The following is a 16,903-nucleotide window of genomic DNA, read 5'->3' as shown; positions in this document are numbered from 1 at the left end:
GAGAGTAGAGTTATTAAAAAACATTTTAATTCTTTCAGGTAGCAAAGAGGTCTCGTAAAAGCCCTTTGCCAGGCCAGAATGCCGGATACAACATGGGTACAACGCCACATTAAATCAAGATTCCTGATATTTGAGCCACCAACATGTGTGGCTGCGTGCGCGGCAACATATTGGTCACCCCCGACAAAATCTCACTCCAAGGTTTTTTGAAAAGTTGGCAGCTCTGTATTTATTGATTTATTTAATCTAACAGACTGAAACATCAAATCATAAAACATCTACCCTTAACCCTACTAAGTGCACACAAACCCTTTGTTCTACAGATCACGTGTTATGAAATGTAATGATTTGGTTTATTATAAAATAATGCAGACAATGTACAGAGCGAAAGTGAAGTCACTGTCAGACTGTGTACAAAGTTTATTTTCAATACATGAGTGTGAATATGATTTGAGATGTTCGTAAGCTCACGGTACAAAAGGCTAAAAAAGGGATTAAAAGAAGATGTATTTCTGTTGTCAGAGTCCAATTTTGGAATAATGTTGAAATGGATGTAAGACTGGTGAACTCCTTTTTGGTTTTCAAGGGAATTAATTATAAAACGATTCTTGAGTTATAAATGTGATTAAACACGTATTTATATGGAAGATGTATGTGGTAGTATATATAAATATAGTTAGTTTTTTTTCTTCTATATTTTATATTTTCTGATTTATTTTGATTTCAATTTAGGATAGGAATTTATAAGCATTTTTTGCTTCTACCTATAGCTTTTCAGTCTTTCTCTTTAGTATATTATATAGAATAATATTGTATTGTATTCGATTTGATTGACTGAATAAAATACACAAACAAACAAACATGACATCTATTGTTCATCTGGTCACATGACATCTATTGTTCATCTGGTCACATGACATCTGTTGTTCATCTGGTCACATGACATCTATTGTTCATCTGGTCACATGACATCTAGTGTTCATCTGGTCACATGACATCTGTTGTTCTGTCCATCCTGGAGAGGGATCCTCCTCTGTTCTCTCCTGAAGGTTTCTTCCCTTTTTTCCCCCCGAAGGGTTATTTGGGAGTTTTTCCTGATCCGATGTGAGGTCAAAGGTCAGGGATGTCTATGTGTACAGATTGTAAAGCACTCTGAGACAAATTTGTAATTTGTGAAATTGGGCAATACAAATAAACTGAATTGAAATTGAATTGGTTCAAACACCATCAGCTGACTGACACCCCATCACATGTCAGATACATGTTCTGTAAGATCATGTGCTGATGGTTCAGGCTGGGCGTGAGCACTGAACCATACATAAACTGTGAGGGCGCCCTCTAGAGGAGCTCACGACACACTGCAGCCTGTGTTCATAGTATTACTTTATTACTATCAACAACCTGGTTCATAGTATAACTTTATTAACATAAACAACCTGGTTCATAGTATAACTATTAATATAAACAACCTGGTTCATATAACTGTTATGATTTGTCTTCGACCCCAATTGCACGACAACAGACTGTTACTGTTTAGCCGGGAAAGCACGGCGTAATTTATTTCAATACTCAAGGGAGCGGAAAGTTCAGAGAAAAACAAAAGAAAAACTGCCTCCTTAATTTGGCAGAGGGAAGCACGCAAACAAAAACAAAAACTCTTGAAATAATCCATGGGAAAAGTCTACTCCACGATAATCCAAAAACGCTCTGACATCAAAAACTCCAGGGTTGACTGAGCTCTCCTACTGAGCTTCAAGAACGAACTCGCAGCGAGCTACTGGCAGTCCTACTTACTCTCTGTCTAACGAGCTACAGCTGCGACATGCAGAGTGGCTTCAGGTGTGCTCTGGAGGTGGCGCCCCGGCTGGCTGAGTCCTAACAATACCCTCCCCTCTACGGGAGCCACCTGGCGACTTGCCAGGCTTGTCGGGATGGGCCTGATAAAAATCGGTCAGAAGCCCCGGGTCCATGATGAGCTGGCGGGACACCCAGCTACGTTCCTCCGGGCCATAGCCCTCCCAGTCCACCAGGAACTGGTACCCTCGTCCTCGACGCCGACTGTCCATAAGTCGGCGGACCCTCCACTGAGGGTGCCCGTCTACGATTGTAGGTGGAGGTGGATCAGGGGCAGGAGGCATCAGGGGACTGAGGGAGACGGGCTTAATCCTCGATACGTGGAACACGGGATGTATGTGCATGGAAGCCGGAAGTCTCAGCTTCACTGCCGCAGGGCTGAGCACCCTCGTGATCTCAAAAGGGCCCACGAAACGGGGACTCAGCTTCTTGGCGGCCGACTGGAGGGGAAGATGGTATTGGTATGGTATGGTATTCGGTTTTATTGTCATTGACTAGAATACAGGTACAAAAGCAACGAAATTGCAAAGAAAGGGTGGATGGAAGATTACAGCATAACATGAGGGAAGAGAGGCGAGAAAAAAACAACCCCCCGACTATGCCCCTAGAGGGGTACAGTGTGGGAGCAGGAAAAAACACCTTAGCACATACATCTTAAACATGACTTGCAACGAGTAGGAAGGGGGGAGGGGAGGTAAGCCAAAGACTGGGTGATCTAAGCCCAGCCATTGGAGGCAGAAGGTGACCAGCACCGACAAGCAGCCAGCCCGGTCCGTCAGCCATTACAGCGCCAGCCACAGACCCCGTCCTGTCACACTGGGGGGACGAAGCAGACGAAGGCGTGGGATGGGGGGGTGGGTAGTGAATGCATATCAGTGTGTTGAAGTTCGTGTGTGGGTGGCCTGGTATGTCGTCCTCCCCCAGGCCACAACAGACAGAGTTCTCAGATCGCAAGATGGTCGTTGCCATGGAGATAGCCTTGAAGGGTCCTGGGGAGAAAACAACCACAGGTGTCTGTGGATAGGGGGAAGGGAATGAGAGAGATTCTCGCTTCAGTGATCTTCGGGGGAGTTGTTGTTCCAGTAACGGCCTTGGCCAAGGCCCGTCCTGGTAGAGGGAGCCGAAAGCAGATAAGATTGGGATTGTTTGGTCTTCCAGTAGCTGCATTTCAATTTGCGCAATTACTATTCCTCCATTTTCCTCCCATTTCCCAATAGGATTTCAAATCGATCCAATTTCATTTGCAGAGCCGTCAGCTTCTCCACGATGTTGTCATTCTGGCGGTTTAATGCCACAGTCTGAGTGCCAACAACTCCCAACGCGTCAATCATGTCGGGCAGCCTTAGGGGGCTTTTAACAGCTGTCACCGTTTCCTTAATTTTCCGATAAGGCAGGACAGCGCCAAATCCAAACAGCAGAAATCCTGTAATCATAGTTCCGAATAGGTAGATGTCTTCTACGTCCTCCACGGAAAGGGCTGCTAGGCACAAGACACACCACTTCCCCCACTCGTCCATCGTGTAACCAGCAACACACGTCCCGGCAGGACAGGCAGGTTCCCCCGAACCCGAGCTTCTCGTCGAGAACAGCCAAAACTCTCTGCCCTGGGTGGTATTTCGGAGCTGGGTTCCGGCGACGGTTGGCCCCCTGGCGGCCACGTTCTGCCGCTCGGAGTAGGGCGGCTTTGGTGACCTCAGATGATGCGGCGACATCTGTCCAGATGGGTCTGCATCTGAGGAACTGCCACCTCTGGTTGCTGTGCAGAAAACAGCGGTGGCTGGTACCCAGAGATACCTCGGGGAGAGGAGGCCCGTGGCAGAGCTGACCAGGGAGTTGATGGAGTACTCGACCCAGGGAAGGAACAGACTCCAGGAGGATGGGTTCCTGGCAGCCACACAGCGGAGTGCCGACTCCACGCTCTGGTTCATCCACTCCGTATGCCCGTTAGTCTCCTTAATTTGGCAGAGGGAAGCACGCAAACAAAAACAAAAACTCACTCTTGAAATAATCCACGGGAAAAGTCTACTCCACGATAATCCAAAAACGCTCTGACATCAAAAACTCCAGGGTTGACTGAGCTCTCCTACTAAGCTTCAAGAACGAACTCGCAGCGAGCTACTGGCAGTCCTTCTATTTACTCTCTGTCTAACGAGCTACAGCTGCGACGTGCAGAGTGGCTTCAGGTGTGCTCTGGAGGTGGAGCCCCGGCTGGCTGAGTCCTAACAATAACTTTATTAACATAAATGTGGCAGTGGGGGGTGTGTAGGCTCGGCTGCAGAGTGGGTGGAGCGGGGGTGTGGTTCAGGGAACGGTGTCTGATTGTCATCAGCTGGTCTGATGGGTAATTAGTCCAGCTGATGACAATCTGTGTTTTGTGTATCTGTGAGGCTTGGTCTTTAAAGGAGCTGGATGGACTGAAGACGGGGTGGAGTGCTGAGCAGAGACGCTGTCTTGGTCTAGACGAATAAAAGATATTGCCAAACATCCCCCCCGACTACTCCGTTCCTGATGCTTATAGGGAGAACCTACTGGTGACGGCTAGCAACGTGTCACACTGGAGCCAAACGTGAAGCCCTTTCTTGGAAAAAAAAAAAATATATATATATTTTTTTTAAAGCACATGGAGAGCAGCCAGCAACACTCCGATCTACCGACCCAGCTTTTGATGGCGCTGGGTCAGATGCTGGAGGGGATGGCAGCTATACAGCGGGACCAGGCAGAGGCGAACCGGCAACTATTGGGGGCACTCCTGGCCCAGGCAGAGAGGCAGACGGGAGCCCTGGAGCGGCTCGCCGCCCGGACAGCTGCGGCTCCACCAAACCCTCCACCCTTGGCGGGGGTGGAGGTCTCAAAGATGACAACGGCAGACGACGTCCAATCATTTCTGGAGATGTTTGAGGTGGCGGAGGCGTGTGGCTGGCGGCGGGGAGTGGGCGGTCCGTCTACTGCCTCTTCTCACCGGGAGGCGCAGACAGCGGCGCTGTCGCTGCCCCGACAGAGCGGCGCGACACGCAGCTGCGCGAAAAGCCGCCATCGATCGGCTGGGACTGACTCCAGGACCACCAGCGGAGGTTCCGGGAGGCAACGCTGGGACCCAAGGACCGCCGTTTGCCTACGCCACCAGCTGAAGGACGCCGCCACCAGATGGCTACAGCCCGGGAACTCCGGAGGGGCGCAGGCGGCGGTGGAGAAGGTCGTTATGGAGCAGTTCGTGGAGGGGCTGCCGACCGGAACAGCAGAGTGGGTCCGCTGTCACGGCCCCACGTCGCTGGAGACCGCCATTGCACGGGCGGAGGATCACCTGGCGGTGCACCCCGGCGGGCAGGTGGACAGCGACAGCTCACTGGCTCCGGCCAGACCGACGCGACCCATACAGGCCCCAGCAAACACCGGCACCCTTCCCAACCCACAGGTAGTCCCTCAAACACCAGGGCAGGCGTGTTGGAGGTGCAGACAGCCCGGACACATCCGGTGGGAGTGTCCGCTGATGGAGGTGGGCCAGGTGATCCGGGTTGCCGGCTCTCCAACACCTCCCCAGGTCCGGGAGCGACATACCGCGTACCGGTAAGAATCCAGGGGGGTATACATCAGGCAATGGTGGATTCCGGCTGTACACAGTCGATGATCCACCAGAGCCTGGTTCGACCAGGGGCATTGGTGGAGGCATTGTGGGTGAAGATAAGGTGTGTGCATGGGGACATTCACGAGTATCCCATAGTGTCAGTGGAGATTAGATACGGGGAAAAGCATAACGTGAAGGTTGCGGTTAGCTCCGCTTACGCACTTTTAATCTTGGGAACCGATTGGCCGGGCTTTGGCAAGTTAATGGGGAAGGCTGCGGGGGTGCGTTCACGGCAGACAGGGTCATGCGGTGTGTGCGCCGTGCTCAGCGGTGACGCGAGGTTGTCCGACACTGCAGACGGGAGGGAACCGCGGAGCCTCCTAGGAGACTCCTCCGCCCCGAGTTTCACTCCATGGAAGATTTTCCACTCGAGCAGTCTCGGATGATACTCACGCTCAGCCTTTGACCAAGTGATACGAATTGATGGTCAGCTGGTGCGCCCTGACGCAGCGCAGACCTATCCGCACTTCACATTGATCAGGGACAGACTGTACAGAGTGAGCCGTGACACTCACACAGGGCAGGAAAGCACCCAGTTGCTGGTGCAAGAGCCGGGAAATGGTTTTCCAGGCGGCTCACTATAACCCGATGGCTGGTCACATGGGATATGATAAAACTCTGGACCGGATAATGACCCGATTCTATTGGCCGGGCATCCGGGCGGATGTGCGCCGTTGGTGTGCGTCCTGCCCGGACTGTCAATTGGTAAACCCCGGCCATTCCGAGGGCACCTTTGCGCCCTCTGCCATTAATGGAGGTTCCATTTGAGCGAATCGCTATGGACCTCATCGGGCCATTTCACCGGAGTGCACGCGGATATCGCTTTGTGTTAGTCTTCGTGGATTACGCAACACGATACCCGGAGGCGGTGCCCTTGCGCAGCATTTCTGCAAAGAGTGTCGCACAGGCGCTGTTTCAGGTCATCTCGAGTCGGAATCCCGAAGAGATTCTGACTGACCAGGGCACCCAGTTCATGTCAAGAACACTGAGAGAACTTTACGGGTTACTGGGCATCAAGTCTATTCGGACCAGTGTGTACCACCCACAGACCGACGGTCTGGTGGAGCGACTGAATAAGACTTTGAAGTCCATGATCCAGAATTTATTAATGACGATGAACGTAATTGGGATAAATGGCTTGACGCCTGTTGTTTGCAGCACGGGAGGTTCCCAGGCCTCCACGGGATTTTCTCCTTTGAACTTTTGTTCGGCAGGACTCACGGGGGTGCTCGACCTCATTAAAGAAAACTGGGAGGAGGGCCGAGCACCAGTAAAAACGAGATCCAACACGTCCTGGACCTGCGAGCAAAGCTCCACACCCTGGGTCAGCTGTCACGTGAGAATTTGCTCCAGGCCCAGGAGCGTCAGCAGCGGCTGTACAACAGAGGTGCCAGGCTGAGACAATTCACACCGGGAGAGAAGGTACTTGTATTGCTTCCTTCTTCCAGCTCTAAACTCCTCGCCAAGTGGCAAGGGCCCTTTGTGGTCACACGGCGAGTGGGGGATGTTGACTATGAGGTGGTGCGTTCTGATAGGGGCGGAGCTACACAGATTTACCACCTCAACCTCCTAAAAGCATGGAGGGAGGCGGAGTCTGTTTCTCTGGTGTCCTCGGTATCTGAGAGAGAGGAGCTGGGGCCTGAGGTCCCAAAATCCACCAATCCGGCCTCGCTCCTTTGTGAAGACAGTCTCCGGGACCCAGAAAACAGACATTGCCCGGTTGCAAAAGCAGTTTGCTGATGTGTTTTCTCTCCTTCCAGGACGCACAAACCTCATAGAGCACGAGATTGAGACTCCTCCGGGCGTGACAGTGTGGTTACGACCCTACAGGTTACCTGAACACAAGAGAAAAGTGGTTCAGCGGGAATTAGCGGCAATGCTGGAGATGGGGGTAATAGAAGAATCCCACAGTGCCTGGTGTAGTCCCATTGTTCTTGTGGTCAAGAAGGATGGGTCTATACGGTTCTGCGTGGACTATCGCAGGGTGAATGAGGTGTCACGGTTCGATGCTTACCCAATGGCCCGGGTCGACGAGCTCCTGGACCGACTGGGCACTGCGTGTTTCTTTACGACACTGGATTTAACCAAGGGCTACTGGCAGATTCCTCTGTCGCCAGAGTCTAAGGAAAAAACGGCCTTCTCCACTCCGCTTGGGTTATACCAATTCACCACGCCTTTGGGTTGTTCGGGGCCCCGGCCACCTTTCAACGCCTCATGGACCGGGTGCTGCGTCCGCACGCTGCATATGCGGCCGCCTACCTGGATGATGTGATCATACACAGCACCACCTGGGCGGAGCATGTGCAGCAGGTGGGCGCGGTGCTGGAGTCCCTGAGGCAGGCGGGCACGGCCAACCCGGGGAAGTGTGCAGTTGGACGGAGGGAGGTACGGTATCTGGGGTACCACTTGGGCGCCGGGCAGGTGCGCCCTCAGGTGGACAAGACCGCCGCCATCGCAGCCTGCCCGCGGCCCAAGACTAAAAAAGAGGTGAGGCAGTTTTGGGGCTGGCGGGCTATTACAGGCGGTTCATCCCGAACTTTGGAGCTGACCAGCCCCATGACTGACCTGACCCGGAAAGGTGCCTCAGATCCGTCCAGTGGACGGAGCGGTGCCAGTTGGCGTTTGAGGAGGTAAAGCAAGCTCTCTGTGGGGAACCACCTTCACACACCTAACTTCTCTCTCCTTTACTCTGCAGACCGATCGTCGAACAGAGGGCTGGGGCCGTTTGTCCCAGCAGGTAGGGGTTTGACCGCCCGTGCTGTACATCAGCCGCAAGCTGTCGGAGAGGGAGGGCAGGTACAGCACGGTGGAGAAGGAGTGCTCGCCATCCGGTGGGCGGTCGACTCCCTGCGCTACTACCTCCTGGGACGCTCATTCACCCTCTGGTCGGACCACGCCCGCTCCAATGGCTCCACCGCATGAAAGATACCAACGCCCGAATCACTCGGTGGTATCTGGCTTTACAGCCTTTTAATTTCAAGGTGATTCATAGGCCGGGGACACAGATGGTCGTGGTCACTCTCTCCCGCTCTCATGGGGGGGAGGGGGAGTAGGTTAGGCCGGATGTTGCCCCGGCCTAAGTCGGGCGGTGGAGGTATGTGGCAGTGGGGGGTGTGTAGGCTCGGCTGCAGAGTGGGTGGAGCGGGGGTGTGGTTCAGGGAACGGTGTCTGATTGTCATCAGCTGGTCTGATGGGTAATTAGTCCAGCTGATGACAATCTGTGTTTTGTGTATCTGTGAGGCTTGGTCTTTAAAGGAGCTGGATGGACTGAAGACGGGGTGGAGTGCTGAGCAGAGACGCTGTCTTGGTCTAGACGAATAAAAGATATTGCCAAACATCCCCCCCGACTACTCCGTTCCTGATGCTTATAGGGAGAACCTACTGGTGACGGCTAGCAACGTGTCACAATAAACAACCTGGTTCACTGTGTCATGTGTATCTACCATAGGGGTATCTAAGAAGGCACTGTTGTGTCATCTTAATATCATATTTTTTAGGCATCTAAAAAGAATATTTTGCTCCGTTTCGTTTTGAAACTGTGCTATGAGACGGTATTCCGTCGTCACGGTTACAACATGTTGTTCAGTGATCAATGCGATGCTTTGAAAGGGGACCGGTCACCATCGATCAGTTTGTCAGTTTAAAACAAGATGGAGACCAGCAGGAAAACAGACGCGAGCGGGAGCCTCCAGGAGACAATCAAAGAAGATCCGGTAAGCCCGACTCACTTTAGAGGCGCCGAGGGTCCAGAGCTCCTGATGCAACCTCCACTAGTTCCAGTGCTGTGTTTATTAAGAGTTTATAATGTGGTAAAGATTGTTGTTCTTAGCTTTAAACTGTCCATGACACTCACAAACCGCTTTTTAGCTAGTGTGTTGCCGTTACAACAATTTCCGTGTAAGTCTAATATATATATATAAAGCTACTAATATTGCTAACAAGAGCTAACAGTGCCAACACTGCTAACTGTTGTAAACAGAGCTAAAGATGCTAATGGTGCGAACAGAGCTAACACTGCTATATATATACATTATATATATATATATATGTAGCACTTGCCACAGACTTGCCAGTGAATTGTCACTGAGTTGTCGCTTTGTACTGGCACCGAGCGGCACTTGCCACAGAGTTGCCAGTGAGTTGTCGGTGCCAGTGATTGCACTCGCCCTCTCTCCCCGGTTGTGAGAGATTAGACGCAAGTGGCTCAATTTTAAAAAAGCTTGTTTTTTTTTCTGTTGCCGAAATGTCAGATTGACCCGTTTAAGAACGATAAAGCTTATACAACATGTCCTTTATTATATTAAACACACGTATTGAACAAACTGATATAAAATCATCATGATCTGCTCGGTTCATTCGGCTGACTCAATATTTAGCTCATGGATTTTATACTGTTCAATTCAAACCATATCAAAACAAATGTAAACCAAAAGAAATCACATTATATTCATTAAAAATTTTTTTTTTTTAAAGTGTACCATTACAGCCCGATGGTACATGTAACATTCAACATGATGACTCTGTGTTCAGGGTCCGCACGGTCTTGGAAAACATGGAAAAGTCATGAAATATTTAAAAATGTTTATTTTCAAGCCTGTGAGAAAAAAATCCCAAAAGGTTTTGTTAAAGTCGTGTAACTGTGTTATATTCACATGTGCATTCACGCTGAGTTTGAAATAACTAATATGCTTTTAAAAGAATGACGCTCAAAATATAAAACCTCATTTTGCTATTTCTCTGCACTGCAAGTGAACGCACCATAACTGAAAAGAATAGTTTATTCTCTTAATCTAAACTATTTTCTCATTCATTTGAGTCATTTAAGGTTTTATACTGTATGCTTTGCAATTCTCATTGTTAGTTTAAATACCACATTTTCATGTTCACACCGAGATTAAATAAACAGTTTGGTCGTGTAAATTTGGTTTAAAGTCCTGAAATCCATTCGTCCACATGTGTGTGAACCCTGTGTTTAGGAACAATGACACAGACGTGTTATTTGGGGTCTATTTAATCTGTTTCATGTCATTTTCCTCGGAGGAGAAATGGGTCTCTGGGTTCTTGTGTTTAGCTTTAACGCTGGAGTTAATTCACTTTTATTAAATACGCAACGATCCTCTCAGCTTCACTGGTTGGGGCGCCTGGAGCGGTCGGTCGGTTGTGAACGCAGCTTGCTCGGCCGCGCTTTGAACGTGTCCGTAAAGTGACTCATTTCTAACACCGCTCTTCGCCCTCAAAGATCCGGCTCCTGTTGGCGCCCCGGAGCGACGGTCGGGTTGTGAACGAGCTCTGCCCGCTGCGTTTGAACGTGTCCGGTGTAAAGTGACTCATTTCTAACACCGCTCTTTCTCTCCCTGCTGACTCAAACCCGCCTGATCCAGGAGCCCATTAGGCTCATCACGGAGGTGGAACTGAAGCGGAAGGAGAGGAATGAGTGGGAAGAGCAGCTAAAGAAAGTGATAAAGCAGGTAAAGCAGGCGGGGGCGGCGTGTGGCACAGCTGCAAGCAGGCGGGGGGGGGTGTGGCTCGAGGAACGGTGCCGGAGTGGCAAAGTGGCCTCAGCTGCACCAAATTAGGTGTGTTTTCTGTCCAATATATGTGCAGAGCTAGCGAGTGAGCAGAAAAAAGGACCTGGCAGCAGAGCAGCAGCGTCCTGGGAGCCGGAGTATCAATAAAACGTTGTTCTTCCTGTCAAACCCGCTTGTGCGTTTCCACTTTGTGCCCACGGAGACCCACGGTCTACTACACAGGTGAAGTGGGAGGATTTGGAGAAGAAGGTGAAGAAGATGAATGAGCTGAGGAAGTCGAACGAGGAGAAATGGAAAGTGCTGAAGGAGCTGGTGAAGAGCTATGAAGATCCACCTCTCAGTCCTAAATGCTGCCGGCTTGTTCCCACTGAACAGATTGTTGGTGTTAAAGTCACATTCAAATGTTTATTGATGAACTCAAACTAATTATGAAATCTAAGAGGGCACTGCGTCTTGTGTATCTACCATAGGGCTATAGAGCAGATGGAAGCTGATGAGGATATGTTCAGAAAGTGGATGGTGAAGAGGAAGGAGCGGAAGGAGAGTCAGAAGGAGTTGGAGAAGAGGAAGGAGAGACGGAAGGAGCTGGAGAAGAGGTATGAAGATCCACCTCTCAGTCCTAAATGCTGCCGGCTTGTTCCCACTGAACAGATTGTTGGTGTTAAACAGTCACATTCAAATGTTTATTGATGAACTCAAACTAATTATGAAATATAAGAGGGCACTGCGTCATGTTATCTACCATAGGGTTATAGAGCAGGTGGAGGAGGATATGTTCAGAAAGTGGATGGAGCAGAAGAAGGTGCTGAGCGAGAGTCTGAAGGAGCAGAAGCAGCTGCTGATGAGGTATGAAGATCCACCTCTCAGTCCTAAATGCTGCCGGCTTGTTCCCACTGAACAGATTGTTGGTGTTAAGTCACATTCAAATGTTTATTGATGAACTCAAACAAATTATGAAATCTAAGAGGGCACTGCGTCTTGTGTATCTACCATAGGGCTATAGAGGAGGCGGAGGAGGAGGGGGATACGTTTAGAAAGTGGATGAAGCAGAGGAAGGTGCTGAGGGAGATTCAAAAGGAGTTGAAGGAGAAGAGAAAGGAGCTGGAGAAGCTGATGAGGTATGAAGATCCACCTCAGTCCTAAATGCTGCCGGCTTGTTCCCACTGAACAGATTGTTGGTGTTAAGTCACATTCAAATGTTTATTGATGAACTCAAACAAATTATGAAATCTAAGAGGGCACTGTGTCTTGTGTATCTACCAGAGAGGAGGAGGAGGCGGAGGAGCTCCCCATCTGAATAAATAAATAAATAAACTGAATTGTTAATCAGCATCTCGTATTTATTGATTTATTTAATCTAACAGACTGAAACATGGAATCATAAAACATCTACCCCTAACCCGACTAAGTGCACACAAACCCTTTGTTCTACAGATCACGTGTTATGAAATTTAATGATTTGGTTTATTATAAAATAATGCAGACAATGTACAGAGCGAAAGTGAAGTCACTGCCAGACTGTGTACAAAATTTATTTTCAATACATGAGTGTAAATATGATTTGAGATGTTCGTAAGTTCACAGTAAAAAGGGATTAAAAGAAGATTGTAGTGGCCATTTGTCGTCCGTAATCAAACAAAAAGATAAATCAAACCAGATCCGAGTGGTGAACGCCTGCATGAACATATTTTCCCTCTACGAGGGCCGGCAGACCCTCGAGTTGCGCATCGAGGACTTGGCCCCCGAGATCCCCCTCATGGACGAGGGCGACGCCCCCCGCCAAGCGCAACAGCGTCGTCCCGCCGCCTCCGGTGGACGACCAATTGGACGACTGACCGCCGCTGCCCGGCCTGATCCCTCACTGATTTAAATTAAATGGACCCAAACCGCTGGACATGCGATAAGTACTGTGGCAGCTGTGTCTGATTTGGCCTCGGCTGCTGGTGATTGGCAATCACTCAGCAGCCGAGGCCACTCTTATAAAAGCTCCCACTCGAGAGTGGAGAGGGAGAGGTGAGCAGAGGCACGTGTTTTGCGGTCTGCTCGGTGTCGTGTGTGTGGAAATAAATATGTCCTTGGACCAAACCTCTTGCTGTCTGGCGGATCCTTGGTGCTGGGGGGGGAAACCCACGGGCGGCGGCCTCAGGCCTGCTACATTGGAGCCCAACGTGGGGCCCCTGAGGACCCAGTGCCTGAAAGGGATGGAGCCAGACCAGGAGGAACAGCTGATGAGCAGCTTGGGCCAGATACTGGCCCGGATAGAGGAGATGGGGCGGGCACAGGCGGAGGAGAGCCGCCTGTTCCTCAGAACCCTCCGAAACCCGCGCCTGTGGCAGACTCCGTTCCCGTGACCGTCGCGCAGACCTGTGGCAGAACCGACTCCGACCAGTGACCCGTTCCAGGACCGACCCCGGAGCCGCCGAGCTGCCGACTCCAGAGCCCCAGGACCAGGCGGAGCTGCCGAACCCGAGGTCCAGGACCCGCCGGAGCTGCCGACCCCGAGGTCCAGGACCCATCGAGCTGCCGACTCCAGAGCCCCAGGACCCGTCGGAGCTGCCGACCCCCGAGGTCCAGGAGCCGTCGGAGCTGCCGACCCCCGAGGTCCGGGGCCCGTCGGAGCTGCCGACTCCAGAGCCCCAGGACCAGTCGGAGCTGCCGACCCCGAGGTCCAGGACCCGTCGGAGCTGCCGAACCCGAGGTCCAGGACCCATCGGAGCTGCCGACCCAGAGCCCCAGGACCCGTCGGAGCTGCCGACCCCGAGGTCCAGGACCGCTCGGACCCAGAGCCCCAGGACTCGCCGGAGCTGCAGAACCCGAGGTCCAGGATCCGCCGGAGCTGCCGACCTCCGAGCCCCAGGACCCGCCGGAGCTGCCGACCCCGAGGTCCAGGAGCCGCCGGAGCTGCCGGACCCAGAGCCCCAGAACTCGTCGGAGCTGCCGAACCCCGAGGTCCAGAACTCGTCGGAGCTGCCGACCGCTGAGGTCCAGGACCCGCCGGTGCTGCCGTCGAACCCGAGGTCCAGGATCCGGAGCTGCCGACCTCGAGCCGACCCGCCGGTGGAGGGCCGACTGGATCCCGGGCCCTGTCGGAGGTACCAGCTACCGCTGCTCCCGCCGGTCCGGCGGTGTCCCGGCCGGCGGGCGCCAGCTCCGTCCCCCGTCCCGAACCCCAGAGCCCCACATCCTAAGCAGTCGACCCCAGAGCCCCTCCTGCCGAGCCGGTCGGTCCCCAGGGCCCCTCCCCAAGCTCTCATGGGGGAGGGGAGAGGTCAGGCCGGATGGAGCCCCGGCCTAAATCGAGTGGTGGGGAGTGTGGCAGCTGTGTCTGATTTGGCCTCGGCTGTTGGTGATTTGCAATCACTCAGCAGCCGAGGCCTCTCTTATAAAAGCTCCCACTCGAGAGTGGAGAGGGAGAGGTGAGCAGAGGCACGTGTTTTGCGGTCTGCTCGGTGTCGTGTGTGTGGAAATAAATATGTCCTTGGACCAAACCTCTTGCTGTCTGGCGGATCCTTGGTGCTGGGGGGGGAAACCCACGGGCGGCGGCCTCAGGCCTGCTACAGTACGATACAATATTTTCTTGGGTATAATTAAAACAATGTTTTTCTAAAAAAATAATACAAGTCAACCCGACCACTGAGTCTGTGTTTTTCGGGAGGCCTCCGTCGAGGCCTATAGGAAGGAGACATGGCCAACAACTCTGTTCGGTGGTCCAAGCACGCCGAGGCCATTATCGAGGCCGAGTTCAGCTGCTCGCTGAAGGAGCTATGTGCCCTCATGGAGCTGAGAGGACAAGTCGCTAAAAACAAGATCACCACCAGTTACGGAGGCGTGGCCGGACTGTGCACCAGACTGAGAACCTCACCTGTCCAAGGTAAATATGTGAAGAACTCGGCCAATCAGCGTCAAGATGTCTTCAGCGTTTGGGGTTTAGTGTGACAAAATTAAACCAAGCGGCAGTCACGAGGACAGCTTGTAATAAGTTACGTGAAAAGTCGTCAGGAGGAGATCCCCGAGGAGGTGGTCACGGCCGGCGCCAGTAGGAGATCCCCGAGGAGGTGAACACGGCGGGTCACGGCCGGCGCCAGGAGGAGATCCCCGAGGAGGTGAACACGGCGGGTCACGGCCGGCGCCAGGAGGAGATCCCCGAGGAGGACGAGATCGACCACGGCGAGCTGGAGAGGAGCCAGGTGCTGTGGCGCCGCATCGTCAGGCAGGTTAGGGCCGCACCGCGACGCTCAGAAATATTCCCATTCTTAAAATGTCTCGTGGCTTCAGAGCTTCTGGGAACGTTCCTCCTCCAATTCTCCAACTCAAACAAATTATGAAATCTAAGAGGGCACTGCGTCTTGTGTATCTACCATAGGGCTATAGAGGAGGCGGAGGAGGACGACCAATTGAATGACTGGCCGCCGCTGCCTCCTTGGGGATCTCCGCCTGGCGCCGGCCGTGACCCGCCGCCCCCAGCTATCCGTGTTTCGTCGGCACCCCGGCCGCCCCCAGCTTGCGTTGGATGTCGGAGTATAAGAATGTTTAATGTAATTGTCATTTTGTTCACTCTATAGATCTTTGTGGAGTTCATGCAAATACATGCAAAAACTACGGTATTAATTGTTGTTCATATTACGGTATATTTCCGTTATCAGTACAATGTTTAGTGCAATTAAAAGTTATAAACTGTATTTTGTACAAACAATAAATGTGAAAATTACAAGGCTGGCTGTTACTTTCATAAAACGTTATAGCTCAGTTGTCAGCACAGTAGTTTGTACATTTAACAGTGACATTGTATTTTTAAAAAGTTATTAATGTAAAAATTACGGTATTGATTATTGTTCATAATACGGTGTATTTCCGTTATCAGTACAATGTTTAGTACAATTAACGGTGACAAAATGTATTTTTTACAAGAAATACATGCATAAATTACTGTTTGGGCTGATATATACATATACGGTGTTGCAATGTGATAGAAACGGAATATAACTACGAAAAACACGATCAACTTCCTTTTCCTTAAGAGATATGGCATGAGGTTCATTTGTATGGACAGACAACGAAGTGGAGCTGCTGCTTCGAGTCGCCTTAGATTATAAGGCAAATGCAGCACTCGATAATGTGGATTGGGAATCATGCCAAACTAAATATAGGGATATGTTGGCATTGTTCTTAGAACAGTACCCGTCCGAGACCTCCGAGGAGTATCCTCATGTCAAGGAGGAAATAACTTGGGCGCACCTGACAACGAAAATGAAGGCAGTCAGAGGAACGGAGGAATGCAGTCGACACTGGACACTGGGCGGAGCGCCAAACTAACTGTAAACATAGGACGCTCACATGACGTGAAGCATTTTTAGTCTCATACTGTGACGTTTGACAACATAAAACTCTGTTTGACCTAGTTCACACGCAAAAACACAAAACTGAGTTTTAGAAATCTCCACTTTGGCGGAGTTTTAGAAATGATTGTTTTCCGCGATAAATCCTCAGTTTCTGTGTAAATGATAGGCCAAAACGCATGAGAATATCTGGGTTTTTCCCATCGTAAACGGGGTCTAAAGCTTATTTTGAAAGGCCTACATGGTCATACTCCTTCCCTTCTTAAATAATTTGTTACAAGACACCAGCACACCAGCAGAGTGAACACACAGGCCTCAGGAAACGGGAACTGTCGTATTTCTATGCGCAAGACCTCATTTGGACAAGTCTTCTCTGTTCAAGGAGAAAAACTATGAAACTGTCTACAGAATTGAAAATGCCGTTTTTATAGCAATATCTGCCATAGAGCCCATATGGCCACCACAGTTTTCAACACAGTGCATCACAGTTACAATTCTAATGCAATGGTGATGTCCATATCAAATAAAGTCAAGTCAATCACAATACAGTCATTTCTTTCACC

This window comes from Pseudoliparis swirei, chromosome 22, assembly GCF_029220125.1.
Source record: "Pseudoliparis swirei isolate HS2019 ecotype Mariana Trench chromosome 22, NWPU_hadal_v1, whole genome shotgun sequence".
NCBI classification, from domain to species: Eukaryota; Metazoa; Chordata; class Actinopteri; order Perciformes; family Liparidae; genus Pseudoliparis; species Pseudoliparis swirei.
This window is presented reverse-complemented; position numbering follows the sequence as displayed.